Source organism: Corvus brachyrhynchos, unplaced genomic scaffold (assembly GCF_000691975.1).
Source record: "Corvus brachyrhynchos isolate BGI_N302 unplaced genomic scaffold, ASM69197v1 scaffold167, whole genome shotgun sequence".
Lineage (NCBI taxonomy): Eukaryota > Metazoa > Chordata > Aves > Passeriformes > Corvidae > Corvus > Corvus brachyrhynchos.
In genome coordinates, this window is record NW_008239547.1 from 6,906,445 (window position 1) to 6,922,284 (window position 15,840).

Consider the following 15,840-nt stretch of genomic DNA (forward strand, 5'->3'; position numbering starts at 1 on the left):
TTCTATAATTCTGTATTGCCATGTAAATTTTTTTAAAAACAGCAGCACCATCCTGCCATTAGCACTCAAAATGAACCACCATAATGTCATTGTAGGAAGACACCTCTGGTGTATTTTTCTGAGTTAATCTTCACATGCAGGAAAAAATATTCAAGGTATTCCAGAATAGTAATTTAATCTTGCAGCAGGTTAAAAACCAGGTATAGCATGTCCTTAATATATTAACATATGTGTACATTAGTATCATGGAGTTAAAACTACAACATGACCAGGGAAGGATGCTTTATGTGTTAATCCAAAAGCCTGTTCACAAGTGTGAAAGCAGAAAACTGAGCTGTATAAAGGTCTGGCAAAGCTACACCCAGTGGTGCTCAAAATAACTTCCACTGGAAAGACTATTGTCCCTCAGTGAAACTAAAACCAATATTGGACTTGAAATACTCCTGATTGGGTGGGAATCTGAAAGACAAAGACAAGAATCAGAGAGCACAGAGTGGTAATGAGTAACTGATGGTTGGTTTTCCAGAGAAATAGTTTTTTCCTGGTTGTAAGTTGTACTGAACTTTTAATATATGGGTATTTGTGGTTCTTCTTATTGAACTGTGTCTACATGACATCATGGAAGGATTAATTTAGCATCTCCCACAACCCAGATCTGACAGACAGTAAGTACTTTTCTCCTTTACTCAGAAATCTTCTCATAATGTTTCTGATATGGTGAAGAAGGAGTTATAAAAATTTTATTGCCTTGTATCCCAGTAATTCAGGCTTGAAGAGTCATGTAATTTGAGAAACTCTCCTGGCAAGGAAGTATGATGTTTTTGTTGTTGTTTTTTTTGATATTTTTAACAGACATTTTTTAAAAAGAATATTATATAAGGATTAAAAAAAAGAAGAAAGGTGACAAAAGTGTTTATGTTACCATTTAGATTGAATTCACAATGTTTGCTTGTAATTAAAATCATCTTCTCTGAAGACAAAAATTTACAGAGAATAAATAGAACATAGAATTGTTGATTGCTTGCATCATCTCATAAATTCTTACATGAATTAATACTTTTGTATTAGGTTTATGTAGTACAGTAAAATGCATTATTTAGATAGTTAGCCAATCTAAACCTAATAGTGAAATACTTTGAAATCGGTTCCAACTAATCATGTTAAGAACTAAATATCTTAAGAAATACCTTATGCTGCAGTACATTCATGCTCATGGAAAAATGCATTAAAAATATATTTTAGTTAACCAAATTTGGTTTTTTTTTTGTCTTGATTTTGTGTCTTTCTTTTATGGTATAGAGTATTTTATAATTTGTTAAATAGAAAGTATATAAAAAATCATTTAGCATTCTTACAGTGTTGGCATGATTTGATATAACTGAACCATATTTGCTTGGATATTTTGCTGAAACAAAATGCTACCAAATGAACATAATTCTGAGGAAGTCCAGTAGTATTTTCTGAGGACGTCAGTATTCTTAGACATCTTTTAAGAAGTTAACCAGTAAATTGCTTATCTAGGAGCCCTTATTTATGAAACTTTTTTAATGTTTAAAGGGACTTAAATATTTTGTGTTCATACACATTAACATCAGTAAGAATGAAATATTTGAAAGAAAAGATAAAGCTCAGGGGTTTTAATCAATATGGCTTTCTCAAATGAGAGTACTTTTGAATTTTTCTGGCATCGTATCATTTTGTTTCATAAACTGTTTCTCTTTTGGGAGATCTACACCCTTATTCTTAGCAAAAGTAAATCCGTATTGTCCAACTGACTTCTGTGAAATTGTATCCTTGCAAGCCAAGCATGAACCTGGTCCATCTCTTCCATTAAAATTAATGGAAGAAAGATGTGTCCAAATGACCTAGAATACTTTGAATCTGTATTTTCTTCAATTGTGTCAAAACAATGCTTTTAATAGTATATATCTTTTTATACACTGTATGTGTGAGTGCATATTAAATGTGCTGAATAGCTTAAATGTAAACTGTGATTGATTATTCCCATATGAGCCCAATCTAATTCTAATCCATTGGTTAGGATATAATAAAAGACTGTTTTCATCAAGGACTTGGCATCCCCTTGAAAACTGGATTTCAATATGACAGCAAAAATGAACACAATACAAATAAATCAAGTTAATCAAGCTTATCCAGAAGTCATAGCTCATACGAGCCTAGGACTCCACAGTCTTAAAAAACAAAAAATAGAGTATTAACATCTGGTGTTAATTAATAATGTGAAACAAACAAACAAAAATGTTCTTGAAATATTTTTTCCCCTACTATTTACTGTTTTTACATTTCACAAGATGCAAATAAAAGGACCCAGTTTTTCATTAGCAGTTGTCAGCTGCAGCTTGCAGGGAAAGCTGGCTCCTTTGCAAGTAGCGAGCCCCAAACAAAGGTGGTGTAAAAGCATCGGCAGAGGCAAAGGATGAGAGAGGGGTCTTTGTGTAGGTTCCAGCTGGATTATGGCCATTGGAAGATCCAGGGACAAAGACCAGGAAAAAGGGGAGAGGACAGGATTTTATATGGAGGGGGAACAAAGGGAAACAACCAATGGGGATCGACTGAGGAGGAGGAGACAGCAGAGGAATATCCAATAGGGATAACTTAATGGAGGGAATTTCATGAGTAGACCAATGGGACGTCAAAGAAGGGAGAACTTACCAGAACTAATACGTAAGCAACTAGGGGAAGCACATAAACATGAATTTATACATAAAACTGGGTGGACAACTCCTGAACCAATAAACTTAAAACATGTAAACCAAGAACCACTAGGAACATGGGAACTCGCTGTAACCAAGGGGTGAGAATCAGACGTCTGTGTTCTGGAGGCGTGCCCACCAGTCCTCTGAATGCTCTGCTGCAGTGGCCACTGCCACCTGCACTGCAACAATTAGCTTTTTAAATCTGGAACCTACAAGCTGTACTTGTATTAAGTAGTCCTTTACTCCATGGGTGGCCTATGAGTAAGGCTGCCAGACTATGTCTTGTATCTCTGGGCATTTCTGGGGAATCTTCTTTTTTCTTAATCCTAGTCAGAGAAATTAGAAGACAGCATGATATATGTCTACTCACATGAATTTTCTAAAAGGTCTAAAAAATATGTTTTCCCTCTTCTAGGCTCTACTGATGTGCTAGAGAAAATGGAGTGTTACTTATCTAGTTATTTGAAAAATATGTGGACTGAGATGACCCTTTATCATGTAAAATCCAGCAGATGTTGAACGAGATAAGATGATTTTACCAATTTTGCTGCAGATAATATTGGCTTACGTGACAAAAATTAAGGGAATTGTGATGTTACAAAAGAATTTGTTAGCTTTCATGTTTTAGAAGTTCATAAATGGGGTCTAGACTCTTGCATATGTCTCTTCTTCCTATTCTGAGTTGTCAGACTTCTGGCAGAGTGTGTTGTGGTTTATGTCCCTACAGATGTTCCCGTTGTCTCGCAAGAATGCATTTGTGTATTGCTTTGGATGACTCTTAGACTAAATTCATTCCCTTTGTGTTTGTAAAATCAATTGCTCTTCATTTGATGTGAAGCTGCTTTCTGGTGGGGCTGGCTGGCTGGATTGCTGGCTGGATAAGTCTGGGAAGTTATCTGCTAACCTAAATATTGATCTTTCTTTCAGACTTTATCACCCACAAATTTTGATATGCCCATAGTTATAAGACTCCCTTAATTTCTCTGGAAGCCAAACAGAATTGCTCCCATGTGGAGCAATTTCTGGACTAATGCTTCTTCTGGAATCCGTAGCCCTTTCTGCGCAGCGTTAATGAAGTGAGATCCAAGAGAAGCATGAATTTGTGTTCTAAATGATGGCTCTGATTAGCATGCAAGAACATTTAAATGAAAAATACTGATTAAAGCATACATATTTTCCACTGAAAGCTTCTTTATTTTATATTCATGCTTCAGAGAACATAACTCTCAGTATGGAGCACTTGCATAATGTGAATGCTGGAACGTGTGCAAAATGTGAATGCTGGAACATTTTTACCACTATCACAAGAAGCTGGTCTGAGTCTGTCCACCTTCTACACCTGGGAGTGATCTCTTGGAGCATTCCCTGGATTTGTACACTGTGCATTACATTTTCTATAGTTAAATTTAATTTTGTAGTATTTGCAAATCATGTAGGCCTCAAGAAAGCTCTGTGTTGCTGGGGTTTGGATCCAGCTAGAATGTATTGATACACATATGACTTTGTGGGGACAGGTCTTTCTGAAAGAAACACAAGCTGCAGAAGGGTTTGGAGGCAGCATGAAGATACCAGTCTGTGAGCATACGACAATTTATAATGTACCTGCATTTTAATATCTTAATGAAAAGAATCCTGCATGCTTAGAAGTAGGGTGTTCACAATGGCTGATTTAGCCTTTTTTTGGTCTGAAACTGTCCCTGTGCTTGGTAGCAAGAGAGGGTCCAGCAGAGGGTATTTCACAGCAAGAGATATTGCATAAGGAAGTTAAGCCCTGAGGCCAAAGACAGCCTTTATAAATACCCTCCACTAAAACATTCATATTTTTACTCAAATTTGTTGTATAAAAACCTGCATTCATCTGCTTTAGGAGCTGATTAGACACCTTGTACAAGCCAGAATTATGTACCCAATTAAAATGTTTGTTTCTAAGAGATGGTACATTATAACCTCTTGGGAAAATCCAGGAGTCTGCCATGTATTGCATAATTAAGAAAACACAAAAATTATCAAATGAAAAACCAGACTAAAAGAATGTCATAATTTTTGAATGCTGTTATTTTTTTAAATTAAAAGTGTTGAACAAGTGTTAGGACTTTTTATTTCTCAGAAATCATTTTTAATTCAAAGGAAGTCAATTTTTGGGGTCTAAATAACTTGTCATCTATGTAACAATGCATTTTCATTTCTGTTTTGACTGTAGTTTTAGCTGAAAAAATCTGGGAAGCTGAAACATTTTGTCTAGCACTGATATAGCTGAATCTGTCAGGAATGGACTGGCACTTGTCACTTTTCTAGTCTCCAGGCAATTTGGAACTTTGTCATTTGTGATTTACATGTAACATAAACAATTATATCCCTCTGTTTTAAGGAATTTCCAGGGACCCTACATCCCTGCATTGCACTGAGATTTGTGTGCAATGACTACTAACCTCTCTCAGTCACTCAGGCCATCACTTTCTTGGAAAGAAGAAACCTGAACTTCTGGTCCTTATTCCCAACAGTGTGGGTGACTTTGCAGTCTAATCTTTTGTCACCCCACCGCAAGTCATGGAGGGAGAACTTGTGGACAGCTGTGGGCTTGGGAACCACGAGATATTGTTCCATCCTAGCTGCCACTCTTTGCAGAAGCAGCAACAGCAAACTCCTGTCAGCAGCAGTAGTTCTGAGTGGGATAGTTTATTTAGTTAGTGGTATATATTTATTTTCTTGAGTACAGTTTTTAATTTTGAGCACAATTGAATACTGGCCTCACTTATAATATGTGTGCTCTTTCCCATCCTCCTGTATTGTTGTTAGGGAGCTTCCTGGCTACATGTGCTTTTCCAAATTTGTCTCCTAAATTAGATATTACTGCATAAAAGGTAGCATGCAGGAGCATTCTTTGGATTTGTAGCATTTTCTTGGGGTGCTTGGATCTGCAGAGCATCAGTCTTCATTCTTGATTTTTTTTCTGAATTTCAGAGCATACATGAAATTTGCAGGGAAATCAGTCCTATTTTGTTTATACATTGGGGGACAGAGTTTTCACCAGTTATTTTCATGCAAAATAGAGGTTAACCAGATATTTTGTACATGAAAGTTTTGCAAATGCTTTCCACATTTATTTAGCCATATGTTGAAAATTCTAAAAACAAAATATCTTTGAGCACAAACCGAATGTGAAATCTGACATCTCTAAAACTTCAGACTTCAGGGCTGAGAAATATCAGTGATTTTTTTTCCATCTCTTTTACATAATTTTTAACTCTGTGTCTGCACTCAAATTGAAATAGAAAAGGAAAACTGAGTATCTATATCTTATATACTTCCCAAAGAGGAATGTCAATGTATATTTTGGCTATCTCAGTATATAACGTTATTACAGTATCAAAGTTTTGCCTTATTTTAGAGGAGAGTCAGATGGCATATTTTTAAACACCTGTGAAACCACCCTCAGTAGCAAATACATCCATTTCATAATATTTCCATACAACTTAATGAAGCTGTAAGTACATGTGAAAGGTATCATGAGATCTTTAAATACAGCAAGTATATTCTGCATTTTAGAAAAGTGAGAGTCTAATATGAGAAGTCCACATGTATATTTTACCTTCTAAAAGAGGTAAAGAAATATTTGAAGGTATATGAAATGTTTACTCAACTAGACACATCAAGATAATAATAAAAATGCAAGGGAAATTTGTGATATAAATCAACAGTGCCTATAGTGTTTTAGTGCTGCCAGTGTGTTTCAGCTTAATTTCTCTAAGCAAACACTAAGAATTTGTGAGGAGTATTTTTTAGTAATTCAGACAAATACTTGTTTAAATAGAGTTGATATTCTTTTTTTTTCACTAAGAAACTAGGTTAAGGGAAAAGTAAAAGGTATTTTCCAAATACATAAAAGCATATTATACATATTATTACTTTAAAATATATTTTAAATTTAAAGAAAAGTTTAAACCATTAAGCATTTCTCACTCAACTTTTGAGTAACAGGACCAAATGGTAGGAACTAAATTGCAAGAGAAAGGTTTTTCTCATATCTTATTTTCTGAAAAGAAATCAATGGAACTATGCAAATTTTCAATATTTTCAGGAATCTTATGTGAATTTTTTCCCAGAAGAATGACCAATGTAGCAGTGACAGCTAACATGACACAAGTGCTGGGTGACATTCTGACAATGGGAAAGTCAATGGGATAATTGTCCAAATTTCCTTCATATGTTCAAGCTTCAGTTCTAATCCTATTTAAGTCAGTCTTGCCTCTCTAAAAGTCCTTTCATGTTGATGTTTTCCATGACTAGTGAGTCTGTTTTGAATTTTCATAAAGCATTATAAGGGCTACTTATGTTATGACAGTGTGGGAAATATATGCTCCTTTTGATACGATTTCAAAATAAATGTTCAAATGAATAAAAAATATGGCTGATGCCAGCTTCAAAATGGCTTATTTCATTGTTCTTGCAGAAGAAGATAAAGTAGATCAAGCTGAAATTAACTTATTCCATATTAAATATACTAATGTGGGAACAAATTAATATTGCATGGAGATTTAGGTGATTTACCAAAGGTCACTTGGGAATCTGTAAGAGAGATAGGAAATTAATTTAACTCCTGAGCTGTTAAGTACTAAATTGGTCTTTGGACCACTTAGTCTTGACTTCAGGTTTCTCATTCAAAGATTATACACCCAGATTGAAATTAGCTCAGTTTTATCATGATGTTAATGTGTCCAGAGAGAATCTTCTACTACTCTCCACCATGAATTAAGTAACACAAACATTAATAAATTAAAATAAATGGAAATTTTTCATATGTTTCTATGTCAGTGAGTTTTGGGAATGCAAAATAGTTTCAGTGGAATTATATAAGTGCAGACCATGGACCATTAACTTTTGGAATTTCCTGACCTGTGTGGTTGATTGAGCAACCTCAATGCTACATTTGACTCTAGACTTTGCATTTGACTGTGTATATATTTTATATACTTTCACATGTTTTAATACAACCCGTGTGGGATATTTTCATTTCTGAAATAGCTGGAAGGCATGACGTTTTTTCAGCGGGGGAAAGTTCATAGAGAACGTATAGAATGTGTATCTAGATTGCCCAAGCATATTTGACTGAAATATTCAGCAGCACAGTGTCTTAAAGGATTTAATTTTGGCATTCACTTTGCGTGTAAGACATGTCTGGTTTTTCATCATATAAAAGAAAAAAAGTCTTTGTCAACCACAAGTTTTAAACTTTAGCTCTGGTGCTACTGCATGCTTTGTGTGGGGCCTCCTAGGTAAGGGCAGAGTTAGGCCAAAGTCAGTGGGGTTTGTGTGACCCACCAATGAACACAGGTTAAATATCCCACTCTGCCTCTTCAGTGTGTAAGCTGATTCTGGTCTCTACCTCATTACCTTGCCAGTCTAGCTGTATAGATGCATGCCTGCTGTTCTGGTGCCCTCAGGTCAAACTTAAGATAAGGAGGCATCGTGTTTGTGAGTGCACAGACATATTTAGCTGTGTCGGCCTTAGGTCAAGCCTTCGCAATAATGTGTTGGAGGTAGAAATAAATAAAGTTACCCTTAAATGGTTCAAAAATCACAAAGGGGACACTAAAGTAACCCAAACACACACTCTAGAGGCTGTAAGACCAGTGCCTAAACAGAAAACATAGCTCAGCTTTCACCTCTCTTCTAGCAGTTCCACCCTCCTATACTAGCACTGACAGTTTTTGTGACAACCAAGAGTCAACGTTACCTTTGGAGATCTGACCCTCAACTCTTCTTTTAACTATACTTTCCTTATGTTTATTCATTTGATGAAATGCTTTGACATGTGCTGTTTTTCAGTGACCACTTGGGAAAAAGTAACTAAGAAACTAGGTTAAGGGAAAAGTAAAAGGTATTTTCCAAATATTTAATTTTTGATTTAATTTTTTTTTTTAATGCTGCAAACTTATCATCTTGGCTCTGCTGAGAACTGTTTTAGCACTTTATTTACCTCTCAAGTGTTAGGTTTTTGAGTCTACAAAGTGTACAAAGACTGCATAAAGAAAGCATCTTATTTATTATAACAGCTTAAGCCACCGATTTACCAAGTACAGCTCCATAGCAGTTATAACAGAGGAATGTGACCCCTTTCACTCTCTGCTCTTTCTGCATCTGTAAAATGCATTATGCTTAGCAAAATATGACATATTGGTGAGCAATTTAAATCATAAGCATGAGACCTGATTGCATCTAAATTGTATAATCTAAACAAAAAAAGCAAAGAAAGCAAGCCTTACAGCATGTCAGTCAGGGAATAAAAAAACTTCATTGTTGGCGTGGAATGAAAGAGCCTTGGAAGATGAATCAAGCCACTGGACATACACGGTTTTGCCAGCTTCATCCAACAAATGAATCAGCAGTGTCTTGTTGGATCAGCATCCAGTCAGGGTGGAACAGAAAGGAAAAAGAGCTTTTGACGAATGCTAAGGACATGGACTATAAGACATTCCTTAGCAGCTTTAAACAACTTAGCCTAAGGCTCAGTAGCACTTTGGCTATAGCAGCTAAAAGAACTCTGGGCTAATTACTGAATATTTACTTTATTTCTTCATGTTTCTATTTCACAGCCTTTTGTTCCCCATGTTGTGCTCTGTACCTGCACTACTGGGACTATATTAACTAGAAAGATAACTACGCGACCTGCAGTGTAGATGTCTATGGGAAGAGATGGGAGGGAGTTGATGGGATGGGCTGTAGGACCTGCCTGCAGAGGCACATGGCGGCACAAAGGAGCACATGGCGGCACACAGAGGCTTGTCTCCACCAGACCCTGAGGGGAGAAGTTGTCACACGGCAGTCCCCTACAGAGAGGAGCCTGCCGGGAGCTGACGGTTGGGTGACCAGTGAGTGACCACCCCATAGAAAGACATTTGAAAGGTGTGTTGCTGATGTGGCAACACAGGATAAGTCACATAGTGAGAATTACCATGTAAGGAAATGCTGTGCCTTGGAAAAGTGTATAAAACCAGCTCATTTCTTTGAATAAATGATTCAGATTCCCTGCCAGTCTGGGTCCATGCCTCAAACGCTACAGATGTCCCTCAGTACCATGAAGGAGGGGCTTATGCCATTCACTTAGGAATGGGAAAAGCACCTGGTCCTTGTGCTGTATAAGGACTGGTATACAACTGGCCTGCTCCAGGAGGTGCCCCTGTTGCAGTGAATTAGCAGGTGAGAGATAGAAGGGTTTTCATTCCTTTTTTGCCCAGACCCAGCTTGATTCAGTGTTGCAAAAGAATAACATAATGGCTTGGACTGTGCAATGCTAATAAATAGATTTCCCTTGAGAAAGTTGCTTTGAGAATTTTTAATCTCACCAAAAAGGAGGATGATTTTTTCACTCACTTGTAGTCCAAAATGAAGAATCTTCTGGCATCCTCAGGTGAATGTCTGTGAGCAGCTTGGCTAGCATGAGCTCCAGGAGGCTGGGGAAGTGCAGAGAAAAGAAACCTTTAGGGAAGAATTTAGAACTGTTACTTTACCACTACCTGTCTCTGATTTCTATAGATGCTGGCATAATTAGGTGGTTAGGAGAGATGTTTCATTGTAATGTACTCCAGAAAACTGCTCTTAATAAGAAAAAAAGTTCTAGCAGTTTCTTTTTGCAAAGCAAAGTTCTTCAAGGAAGAAGCATATTCTACCCTGGGAAAATTACTTAGGGAAGGATGCAGCAAAAATATGTTTTGCTCACAGCAAAATTTGTAAACCTGGAGTGGATGAGAATAATATATTTCTGTGCCTTTTGAAACTGGCAAAAAGCCAGGTTTTTCTGCCTGACTTTAACATTTATGCAGTTTTATAGAGTGTAGTTACGTTTATCTCGGGAGAGGTGCACTACTGGCATGAAGTTTCATGAAAGTGGGTAAGACTACAGAATGAAGTACATAATGGATCGAATCTTTCCGGCTCTAATTTATTTCACTTAGGTAAGCTAAGTGCCATTTCAGTGCCCTAGAGTGGAGATTAAAGCAGAAGGTTTCAGCATGGCTGAAATGTGATGTTATGAGAGACTTTTTGACTCTGTTAATTACTTTGAAAGTGCTAAAAAAAATTTAGTGGCATAAGGATTTCAAACCAAGGCAAAATATGTATTTATGTATAACCTTACCTGAAGTTTGTTTTAAGGGAAGAAAGTCCTTCAATAAAATTAATTAGGAAACTGCCATATCTTAAAAATCAAAGTTAGATTTTTCATACAAAAATTAAGGAATTAATGCATTAATTTCTCCTTGCCGACATTAAAGAAGCAATGAAAATGAAGATTGGTAGTATTCCATGGAAAATGGAGATTGAATGTATGAATATTTAGTTTTTTTCTCTTCAGTGATCTAAAAAAAATGCAATGTAAGTAATTCTTGAGTATTTATTTTTAAATGGCTAAGTTTAAAGGAAGGTCAGTGTATCAAGTACACATTAACACGTTGTAGCTCCTCTGAATTTGCTGCATTTCACTGAAAGGTAAGTGGAGTTGAGTGGAATCTGTTTTAAACTTTGTGCTCTAAAGCTATTTTGAAGAACTGTGCAGTTGTGCAGTGCCACCTGTTTGAGCTACTAGATAATCAAATTATTCGATATTTAATATCAAAGAGAAGTGACATCTAAAGCCTGATGAAATTACTCTAAAATTTTGACACTAAGCTATATCTGTACGCTTGGGAAATCCTGTAATGTGTCTGTTGCTGTGCTGTGTGAATTCCAGCTTCTAATTAGCTCCTGCATCCCCCATGTACATACCCATGCCTGTCCAAGGGGGAATGTGAGACCCAGTGTGGGACTTAAAGAAGCTGCGAGTTGCCTAAGGTAGCCCTTAGAAAATGCTGACGGCAGACACATGGGCAGAGCATCTATATGTCAGCTGGCTTCTGCCTGCTACAGTGTGGTCAGTGCTGGTGGGGCTGGGAGGGAGTGGGAGCTGTGTCAGCAGGGATGGAACCCAGGATCTTGGGACAAGGAGGTGGGTGGCAGTGCAAAGCTTCCCTGGGCGTTTGCCATGAGCGTCCGGCCTCGTGCAGCGTCAGTGCGGCCGATCCGCAGGCTGCTGTTCCACAGAGGGGCTCGGCACACAAGTGGAGGGTTGGGCATGTGTTTGGTACGTGAAGTCCATGGAATGTTTCTCAAGTGAGCAGGATATATTGCCGGGGTAACTGCTCATGGGCTGCTCTCTGATTTTTTGTTGCTGCATCTGTTTCTCAAATAGTTAACCACAGTGAATAGTAGCACAAATGTCTGCAAAATTTCTGTCAAAAATTCCAGCAACCCAGTGTTTTGACAGTTGCAGCTTATAATATATAAACATAACAATTTCAGAGCAGATCATCGTTTGGAGTAAGAATATTTCTGACTGTTATTTTTATACTGTACATTCAGGGACATTTATAATGCTGATAAAAGTTTGGGAGTCACAGCAACTAACCTAAGTAATTGTATTTAACTAATTAATCTTTTGAGAAAAAAAAGGTTTAGATTTTAGGTGCAAAAGCTTATTTTTGTTCCTCACTCAAACCAGATTCAGAAATGATGCAGTATTTGCTCTCCCATCCCTCTAAATTTTTTTGCACACAGCTGAGATTGGAAAAATAGTTTGTGCTATATGTCTAGCTCAGAAATCATAGATGTAGAATTAGGTAATTTAGAATTTTTTTTCATAGCCACGTAAAGTAGTGAACTGAAACACCAAAATAATATCTCATAGCTAACAATAATAGTAATTTTTCACAATGTGCTAATTAGCTACCAAAAGTCTTTCAGAATCTGTGGAGATTTTTGTGATGTCCTTGCCAGATTGTAATTTTATCTATCCCCATCCCTCTGGTGAATTTAAGGACTCCTTCTCAATATGAAAGACCCTCTTCTCTTGCCCATCCATGTCTAAGCACTGCCACCATCCTCCACCTGTAAGGCGACAGAGGTTTTTGAAGTTTTATCTGATTTAAAACAAGGACCAGATTGACGTTACAGTTTTCTGCTGAATGCCCTAATAACACTGGTGTGGAATAAAAATTCATAACTACCTCTGTGTTTACTGTACAAAGTCTGGATCTGATAGGTGTGATCAAAGACTGAGGATCTGGGTTAGACGTGTTAGCTGAGCAAAACCCAGGACTTAGCTGCAAACTGTGTATACTCAGAGCTTGATGTTGCAAGGACTGATGTAGTTTTCAGTGCGCTTGCAGATTGAAGGTGCTGAAGCACTGCGTTATCCACCTTGTTGACAGTTTAGTAAATAGGTGCCTGATTCCTATTTTGAACTTTCAGACTTCATAGATTCAATAGTTACTTATTTTTCAGGGTAATACATTTCTCAGGGTAATTTCTCAGGGTAATACATTGTGTTGTATATGTGAGATGTAGCCCATATGGGTGTTTCTCTTCTTAAGTTAAAGCCTGTCACAGCTGCCCCTATTTCTGCCTAAAAGCTTAATTTGTTTTTTAGTTGCCAAAAATAATAATATGCTCCTTAAATCAAGAGTTTCAGCTGCTTCATATGTCTGTTGACTTTTTGAAACAACCAGCTTTGCCTAGACAATTTCTGCCTACATGCACGCTTTTCAACATGAGGGTATATAGTAAGCTGAAAATATGAAATCATAGAGTAAGAATTTTAATGGGTTCCATTGACATTAGATTCTAAATAATAATTTATTTTTCTATGCTTATTGAGGGGTCATCTATTGTGGTGGTCAGCAGCTGGCCTGAAGGCCTCACAATAATTAATCCCATTTTATAACTCCCTCTTTTATAACTGAAATAACAAAGACATAACTGAAATTACATAAGTACCCTGACCGGTGGGTTGTGTAATCCAACCAGTGTGGGCTGTTGGAGAGCAGGCCCAGGCCCATGGGGACGCAAGCAGCTCTTGGCTGGTTGGCCGGGTGGCCACTGGCTCAGCCCATAGGGATCGACCGCGCGGACCTTCAGATCTGTGTAAGGGGAAGAAGACTCAATAAAAAGGGGCTGTTGTGCATGAACCCAGTGAGTCTTGTGCTTGTCTGTCTCCGAAACTGCGATAGTCATCCATGTGCATTAATTCAGTTTTGAAAAGCTAACACATTAAAGTGAAAAGTAAGCATCAGCTCACTAGTTACAGAGTAGTCTGTGTTTTTTGGTCTAGAAATGAAAGAGCCAAGGAGAAGTGCCTCTGCTCAGTAGTCTGAATAAAATATCCCCTTTATTTCTTACACTCAAGTCTTGTGTCCCCTGCAAGAAATGCCAAAGGAAGTCCTTTGGTTTGGCATATGCCTTATTATGAGTGTCCAGAGGCTGTATCAGTGAAAAAGCATGAATTGATAGTATTTTACAGACTGGTTCAGGCAACAGAATTAAACAGGTCAGCCATGCTCAAACCAAGGACGCTTTCACCCTCCAGCTACTTTCAAACACAAAACAGTTGTGCAGGTATTTCTTGAATCAAATGGCTGGAGCCATTTTGCATTGTGAAAAGGGTATAAATAGCAGCTGCTAGTTTAGGAACATTATTTGCAGCTTAGAGAACTGACACCCCTGGTTTTTGATCCCCTAATTAGACAGAATTTGAAAAAGTTGTGTTTAATTTGCAATTGACTTTAAAATCACAGAGTGTGTATTTCAGAATGACATTAAACAGCTTTTTAATAACCTTCAGAGCTTAGTGTTCCTAAATTGGTCCCCAGTGGTAACTTTGGAAGTGAGATAGATCATAGAAGTTCACAGGGCACAGCTTAGTCACTGCTTTATTCTGCTTTGAGAAATCCTCAGGTTGAGGCATGTGGGCAGCCCAGGACCCTGCTCCCTGTGGGTTAGAGGAGCACAGGAGACTGATCACATGCAAGGGAGATCTTTTATGCAGGATGACTTGGAGAAAATAGCTGAAAATCATGTATTAACAGGAGATGTTTCATTATGGAACACTGTTCCAGAGTGAAAAGAGTGGTAGGAAAGGGTGGTAGCAAACTGTCATAGCTGTTTACCCACAACTTCAAAAGGAAATCACATAAAGAATGAAATATGGCACCAATGTCTAAAATTAATTCCAGAGAGTTTTGAGTAATTGTTTGGTTTTTGTACTAGGAAATCTGATGTAAACAATAATAAAACTGAGAATGAGTACACACACCAATTCAGTGTGAAGGAATTCACAGCTTTTGAAAAATTATATATCTCCATATATCTCCCCATAAATCCATTTGTGTTCTTTGAAGCAGTAAAGGATCATGTGGATAGGGTTGCCCTGGTTGACATTGTGTACAAAGATTAAAAAATCCTAACTTTTTCAGCAGTCCTTACCAAAGCTTTTAAATGAAATAAAGCTATCTTGGGATGAAAATTATGAAGAAAGTTAAGAAGAAGTGTAAATGGTAATTTTTTTAGAATGGCATGGGATTAGTGTTTGAATGTTTCAGAAACTTGTTCCAGAACTTGTGCCACTTTAGGTATTACTATATAGAGTGGGGAAGGGATGAAGTATGACTTGACAAGGACTGACAATGATAGAAAATTTTTCAGAGTCAAAAAAAAATAGACAGAGTCTAAAGATGTGCAGGATTATCTGGTAATAGTAAATGGCTAGGCAGACAAAATTCGTGTTGATAGATGCAAAGTAATGTACGTGGGGAATATACCATTTAATTATATAGGCAGTATGGTGGTCTTTTAGTTAGACTCAAGAAGTCCCTAAACTGCTGACTGTCAGAAGCTGGGAGGTTTAGCAGGGAATATCATGGTGTGCCTGCCCTATATTTTACATGTTGTCCCTAAACATCTGCTGCTGGCCACTGTCAGAAAGGCCGGGAACTGAGCTAGATGAACCTTTAGTCTGACTTAGTGCAGCTGTTCTTATATTCTGGGGAGTGCAAGGGAAAGAAAGGAAAAACGACTTTTAAATTTTTTTAACAGTTGAGATTGCAGCTAAAATTGAATGGAATTTCATAAGACAAGATGAAATCACTTTTTCTAGTTCAAGGGCTTTCTCTGCTGAATTTCCAAGGTCTGCAGCAAAGGCTTCTACTGCAAAGGTATCTCAGGAAAAGGTCATAATCTTTCATAATTGAAGAGCAACCTAAATATTAGGGTTGCTTCTATTATATAATGCTGTTTATAATGCTTCAGCTATTACTTC